Source organism: Elaeis guineensis, chromosome 11 (genome assembly GCF_000442705.2).
Source record: "Elaeis guineensis isolate ETL-2024a chromosome 11, EG11, whole genome shotgun sequence".
NCBI classification, from domain to species: domain Eukaryota; kingdom Viridiplantae; phylum Streptophyta; class Magnoliopsida; order Arecales; family Arecaceae; genus Elaeis; species Elaeis guineensis.
The window spans coordinates 9,958,971-9,966,772 of NC_026003.2; positions in this window are offsets into that span (position 1 = coordinate 9,958,971).

A 7,802-nucleotide genomic window follows, 5' to 3' on the forward strand; every position below is an offset into this window, starting at 1 on the left:
ACTCCTAAAAATTGATATGTACCACTTATATTTTTTTTATTTAAATAATAACCAGCAAAATCAGAATCACTATAGCCAATTAAGTCTAATGAAGATTGCTTAGAGTACCACAAACCTACATCTTGAGTATTTATTAAGTATCTAAAAAAATTTTTTAACTGCCATTATATGGGATTCCTTAAGATTTGATTGATAGCGTGCACACATATATACACTAAATATTATTCCGGTCTACTTACAGTTAGACAAAGTAAGGATCCAATCATACCTTGATATAGCTTGGGATCCACTGCTTTTCTTCTTGAATTTTGATCAAGCCTGCAGCTTGTGCTCATGAGGGTGCCACTTCTTTTGACATTCTCCATCCTAAATTTCTTAATATCTATTTGATGTACTTGCTTTCGTTAATGAAGATCCCTTCATTAAGATTGCTTGATCTAAAGTACGAAGAAGAAGTTGAGCTCTCCCATCATACTCATCTCAAACTCATCCTGCATGAGTCTAGTAAAATCTCTACATAAGGCTTCATTAGTAGCACCAAATACAATATCATCCACATACAATTGCACTATCAATAAGTATTTGATTTTTTTTTATAAATAATATTTTTTATCAATATTTTTTTTATAATCATTATCTAATAAAATTGCTTAATCTATCATACCAAGCCTTAGATACTTGTTTTAGACCATATAATACTTGTTTAAGTTTATAAACATAATTAGATATTTCTTGATTTTCAAAATCCAGAGATTGTCCACATAACTTTCTTCTCAAAGCAATCCATTCAAGAATGCACTTTCTACATCCATTTGAAAAAATTAAAATTCATAAAATAAGTAAATGCTAAGAGTAATCTAATAGCCTCAAGTCTAGCAACCAGTGCAAAGAATTCATCAAATCAATTTTTTTCTTTCTGATTATATCCTTGTACAACCAATCTAATCTTATTTCTAATTTATATTGCCCTTCTCATCTAGCTTATTCCTGAAAAATCATTTTGGTTTCAATTACTAAGAAGTTTTTAGAACTTTCAACTAATTTTCAAACTTTATTTCTTTCGAATTGATTAGTTCTTCTTGCATTGCTAATATTCTAATATGGATCCTTCTTAGCTTCTATTATATTTTTAGATATTAAATATGATACAAATATAAAAATGATTCATTTGCTTCCCTAAGTGATGCCTCTAGTCTTAATGCCATGAGATGGATCATCAATAATTAACTCCTTAGGATGATTGTAATCATATCTTCATTCTTTTGGTAAATTTGATATACCTAGTTCATTTTGGAGTTGTAGCTCTTCTCCTTCATCATCTTGCTTTGTGATCATATTTTTTTTGAGTGGGAGTGTCTTCAATGGTCATATTCTTTAATTTTTCTTCAAGAATTTCTGCATCCACATTAAGCTCTTCTTTCCTTACTTTAAGGGAGTTAATCTCATCAAAAATAATATGCACTGACTCCTCTACTATTAATGTTCTCTTGTAAACACTCTAAATGCTCTACTATAGATGAATAATCCAGAAAAATATCTTCATCAGATTTTGCATCAAATTTTTTTAGTTTATCCTTACCATTTATTAGGATAAAATATTTACAATCAAAACTTTTGAAGTATGAAATGTTAGGCTTCTTTTCTTTGTAAAGCTCATATAGGGTTTTTCTTTAAAATTGATCTTATTAATGCTCTATTTAGCACATAGCATGCGGTGTTAATAGCTTCCATTCAAAAATATTTTGATAGATTACATTCACATAGCATGGTCTGTGCTAATTCCAATTAAGGTCCTATTTTTTCTTTCTATCATCTCATTTTGTTGAGGTGTCTTAAGTATAGAAAAATTATGATTAATTTATTTTTAGAAATAAAATTTTTAATTTTTTAATTTTTAAATTCGATGCCATGATCACTTCTTATATACAAAATATTACATTCTTTTTTTTTATTATTTTGTTAAATAATTAACAAACATGTCAAAAGCTTCATCTTTATATGCTAAGGAAAATATCCACGTAAATCTTGAAAATCATCAATAATTATAAAATCATATCTTTTTCCTCCTAGACTAGTAGTTGAAATTGATCCAAACAAATTCATATGAAGTAGTTCTAGTGGCCTAGAAGTTGCAAAAATATTCTTTGATTTGAAAGATGATTTTATTTATTTACCAAGTTGATATACTTTACAAATCTTATCCTTTTCAAAATTTATTTTAGGTAAGCTTTTTATCAAGTCAATTTTATTAATCTAGCCATTGAATCCATGCTTACTGACCTAATCTATTATGTCAAATCCAAGTAGATTCATTTACTTTAGCTTTTATAGCAACTAGACATTCATGTTTTCATTCTTAAGTTCATTAAGATCACAATATAAACATTGTCATATCTTTTTCTTATGAATTTAATGCTATCATCAAATGAATTAGTTACAATGCAATGAGATGATTAAATGAAACATTGAAACTTTTATCACAAAGTTGACTTATACTAAGTAGGTTATGCATTAAACCTTCAATAAATAATATTTTCTATACTAGTAGAGAGTGCTATCAAGATATTAATCGGACTGATGATTTTCTTTTACCATTGTCTCCAAATGCCACCACACCACCATCATTTGCTTCAAGAGAGATAAATTATAATCCATCTCCCGTCATGTGCCTCCAACATCCACTATCAAGATACCTTCCTTTTTTTTTTTCACAGATGCAAGCATACCTATACAAGCAAATCAAAAAAATTAGGTACTCAAGCTAACTTGGATCCTTGGGGTTAGCATGAATGGTTCCTTTTAGAACCCAAATTTATTCTATCTTTTGCTTGTTTGCATTTAAGACTTTTACATTCAATAAATTTGTGTCCAATTTTGTTGCATCTATAGCATGTTTGTTTTTATTTTGATTTTGAGACTTAGTATAAATATTCTTTAACAATTTTTATTTTTCTAATGGGTTGTATCCTATCCCGACTTTATCAAAGATCAATTTTTGATTCTCAATGAGCATTTGTAGGTTTGAGAGCTTAATGTAAATCTATCTACAATGGGTTTTAGTTTGTTTACCTCTTTCTTGTAGTGATTCATTCTTTTTTAATTAGTTCATCTAATTTGCTTTGTGATCTTTTAAGTCATCTCTATTTTAGCCTTATCTTTACTTAAAGTTTGATTATCTTTCTTTAGTTATTTATTCTTATGAGATAGCATTTTAAATCACTAAGTAAATTATTAAATGCCATCATATAGCTCTTCAAAAATAAATTCAAAATTGGGTCATCATTACTTACCTCATCCTTTAGAGGCATAAGGCAAAGGTTAGCCTTTTCTTCTCTTTGAAATTTTTCATCACTTGAAGAAGATTTCTCATCATTGCTCCATGTTGCTTTGTAAACTTTCTTATTTTAGCTTCTTAGAGGCTTTTCTTCAAAATAGGACAATCCATCTGAAAATATCCAGGCTTCTTGCATTCATAGCAAATAGGTTGCTTTTTCTCTTTATCTTTTTCCTTTTCCTTTGCTATCTTTCTCCTTTGTTGAATCTCCTCTTTGGTTTGAATTTTTTTTCTTCTCATGAACTTTTTGAATCTTCTTGCGATCATCGCCATCTCTTCATCTTCATCAGAATCCTCTTCGGACTCCACTCTTTATATCTTGAATGGTGGCGGCCTTGAGTGCTATACTCTTCTTCTTTTTCATTTCTTCTTCTTTGTCTTGATTTTTATTGAGCTCATGCATCATGAGCGATCTGATGAGTTCCTCCAAGGCTAATTTGTTTAGATCCTTTGCCTCTTGAACAGCAGTTACCTTCGGCTCCCAATTCTTCGGCAAAGACCTAAGAATCTTACAAACGACATCACTATTAGTATAATCTCTACCTAGACCTTTCAAACCAATTAGAATATCGGTGAATCTAGTGAACATCTCGGTGATAGTTTCATGTGATTTCAATTTAAAATAGCTCATACTTGTGTACCAATATGATTATGTTATATATTTTGACTTGACTAGTACCCTCATGGGTGACCTCAAGCCCATCTCAAATTTTTTGATGGATAAACATGTTGATATACGATTGAATTCATTTGCATCCAAAGTATAATATAATACATTCATTGCTTTGATATTTAATTGAGCTTGTTTCTTGTCACATTTATCCCAATTCTTTCAGGCTTTGGAATGGACATGCCATCAACTATCATAGTGATGTGCATGGGCCCCGAATTATGATATCCACATATCATAATCTTATACTTGTATAATATCCTTTATTCTAGCTTTCTAATAGGTATATTAGTACAACTGAAAAGTGAAGGTCTATTAGTTGATTGCCCCTCAACTAATGAAGTCCCAATTGGGCTTTGCCATAAATCTTTAGGTCACAACAATGAAGAACAAGTGAGCACTTGCTCTGATACCACTTGTTGCCCAAAGATGGCTACCCAAGAGGAGGGATAAATTGGAATATTTAAAAATTTAGCTTTAATTATGCTGAATTTACTACAAAGTGCTTAGTGAAATAGAATTAAAACACAAGTAATGAAAGAGAACAATGAGGAAAAGATCACACAATCACAACATAATATTTTTATAGTGGTTCGATACCAAACTTGGTACCTACATCTATTCTCCAAGTAAACCACTTAAAAAAATAATTATAATTACTCAATTGATTACAGTTCGATTATTTTTTTAGGTTTATAATCCAATCCAATTAATTTTAACCTAGGCTCACCAACTACAACTTTACAATAATTATTTTCAAGCTAACAATCAATCTTGATTGGTTTTAACCTTGGCTCACCAATCAAACCAATCCACCGTCCAACTCTAGGCTTAGACAAACCCAAGTTTCTCACCCCAAAAATTTGAAAGAAATAAAATACAATCACCAATGAATATAAGATTAAAAAAAAATTATAAATTAAAACTCTATGAAGCCCAAAAAAAAAATTTGAGCTGAATGCTAATTGGCTTGATTCTTCTCCTTGAATGCTTGAAAGAAGTTGGTGGAGCTCTTCAATGCTTATGCCTTGATTTCTCTCAACTTTAGGATGATTAGAAGGATAGAATATTCTTTGAAAAATTCTTCTTTCACTTCACAAATTGGCTCACACAATGAATGAACTGAAGTAGACTTGAATACTCTTCAATAAGTATTTCAAAAGTCCTATTCAAAGCTCATAAGTGTTTTATTTATATTCTATAGCTTTTCCACCATTCTAAGATATTTCAAGAGGCTTCATTTAATATCCTAGCTGTTGAAAATATAAAACTAATCATTGGATACAAGATAGGATCAAAAGTATAGAATTAAAAAATTAGCCGTTCCAGTAACTTAGTCGACTAAGTTTTCTCTAAGTCGACTAAGTGCTTCCTTTAGTTGACTCAAAATTTTTCTTAATCGGTTAAGTCTCAGACAACTAAAAAATAGACTTTCTATCCTTTGCTGCTTTACTATGACTTGGTCGACTAACTTTTCACTGAGTCAACTAACTCTTCTATCTTGATCGGCCCAATTCTAACTTGATCGGCTAAGTGGATTAGTGCTTGAAAATCTGTCTTCCTGTCTACTATTGTCCTCTGAGACTTGAGTCAAACTAACTTTCTAACTTGATTCGACTAAGATTTTGTCTGGATCGACTAAGCAAAATCTGGATTGACTAAGTCTTCTACAACCAAAAAATTTGGCTTTCTATTACTGATACTTAGTCGGCTCCAAAATATCCTCTTAGTCGATTCAAATTATGTGCCAAGCATGCCATAAAATTTTTGACAGTCTTTCTTCTCTAAATTCATTTCTAGACTAGACTTATCTCATTTACTTGATTTTAATCCTCATTAACCTTCTTTTTAAGGTATGTCTAACCTAGTATCTCTTCCTAAAACTCTTGAATGGTTGTGCTTCATTTAATCGATAGAAAACACTTGAAACAAGATGAGCACTTAGAATTTAAGCTGCATAACTTTAAAAATAATATTAGTAATATAATAAATTATATTCAAATATTTTTATTATTATCAAAATCAATCTAAGATTAATAGAGATTAAAATCTACAGATCTGAAGCAAAAATCTGCAGATTCGAGATAAAATCATGCAGATTCGAGGTAAAATCATACACATTCGAGGCAAAATCTGTAGATCCGAGGTAAAATCATATAGATCCAAGCTGAAATCATGCATATCCGAGGTAAAATCTGTAGATCCGAGATAAAATTATACAAATCCAAGCTGAAATCATACAGATCCAAGGTGAGATCATGCAGATCCAAGGTGAAGTCCAATTATGAGTAGAAAGAAAAAATTAAGATCGATCAGAGTCCAAAATTAGGCTAATCCAACGTAAAAAGTAAGCCCAAATCGAGGCAAAATAAAAACAAAGCAAAATCAAAGGACTCTCAAATGAAATCCCTTATGGTAAAAGGCTCTCAAATCTCCATCCATTATTTTGTTCTCTTCTTTTCTTACAGGGCCACAGGTCCCTAAGCCAAAATTGAACCAAGACAAGGGTCAGACCATGCTGAGAGCTAACCAATGAGGACCCTAAAGAACCCATCAATCTCCATTTGAGTTGATCCTTACCAGTCGATTTTCATCTGGATCTAAACATTACCCATCGATCTCCATCCGGGCTGATCCTTTACCCATCGATTTTCATTCGAATCCAAAAATCGTCCGTCGATCTCTATCCAAACTGATCCTTACCCATAATTTTCATCTGAATCCAAACATCGCCCGTCGATCTCCATCTGGGCTAATTCTTACCCATCAATTTTCATCTGGATCCAAACATCCCCCATTGATCTCCATTCGAGCTAATCCTTACCCGTCGATTTTCATTCAAGTCCAAACATTGCCCGTCGATCTCCATCCAGGCTAATCCTTATGCATCGATCTTCATCCAAGCCAATCCATATCCATTAATCTTCAATCTCAGAATGAACAAGGGCTAACCAAAAAAGATCCTCAGTTCACAATAATCGACCTTGGATCGACCTAGAAGAAGCTTCAATCGGCTTTAATGTAAATGGTCTTTGATCGGCCTATCATTGGAAGATGAGCAGAGCAAAGATGCCACTCACATGGAGATAAATAAAGCCAAAGATGCCGCTCATCAGCATCCTCAAATAATTGCCTTCAATCGGCTTTTATTCAATGGCCTTTGATCGGCCCTAGCTCATAATGGCCTATGATCGGTCTAAACTCAAAAAGCCTTAAATTAGCTCAAAATTCAAGCTTTTCTTTAGCTGCTTTCATTGCCTGCATTAAATAAGGAATAGATGCCTTAATGGGATACATAGATGGACATCCTTAGGTTCAAGGCATCATATCAATAATACTTTCTTCGTCTGATTCTCAGACTCGAGAGTAGGGGTAGTGTTATGGTGGTACTATGGATACTTCGGATCTATGTATTATCATGGAATACCTCAGATCACTGAGCCATCACTGTGGCTGCTGACCTAAGCACAGGGTTGAGGTGTGCAAAGCCGAGCTATCTACATCTTGTCTGCTATGTGGTCTGTTAGACATGTGAGCTGCCTTCTTTACTTTGACCAACGAGTCTCTTGATACATGCAATAGCTGTCCACCCTAAATGGATAAGCTCAGAGGTAACCAACTCTTCTAATTTCATGGGAGCAATTAAGGGCTGAAATATCTCACCCAAAATGACATGTTTAACAGCCCCACAATCTTGAGATTGCACGATTTCACAGCTGTTCGATCAGCTGCTCAACGACATTCTCTATAAGTAACCAAAGTCTCGAGGATCCAGGATCCTAAAGAACCTGTTGTTGC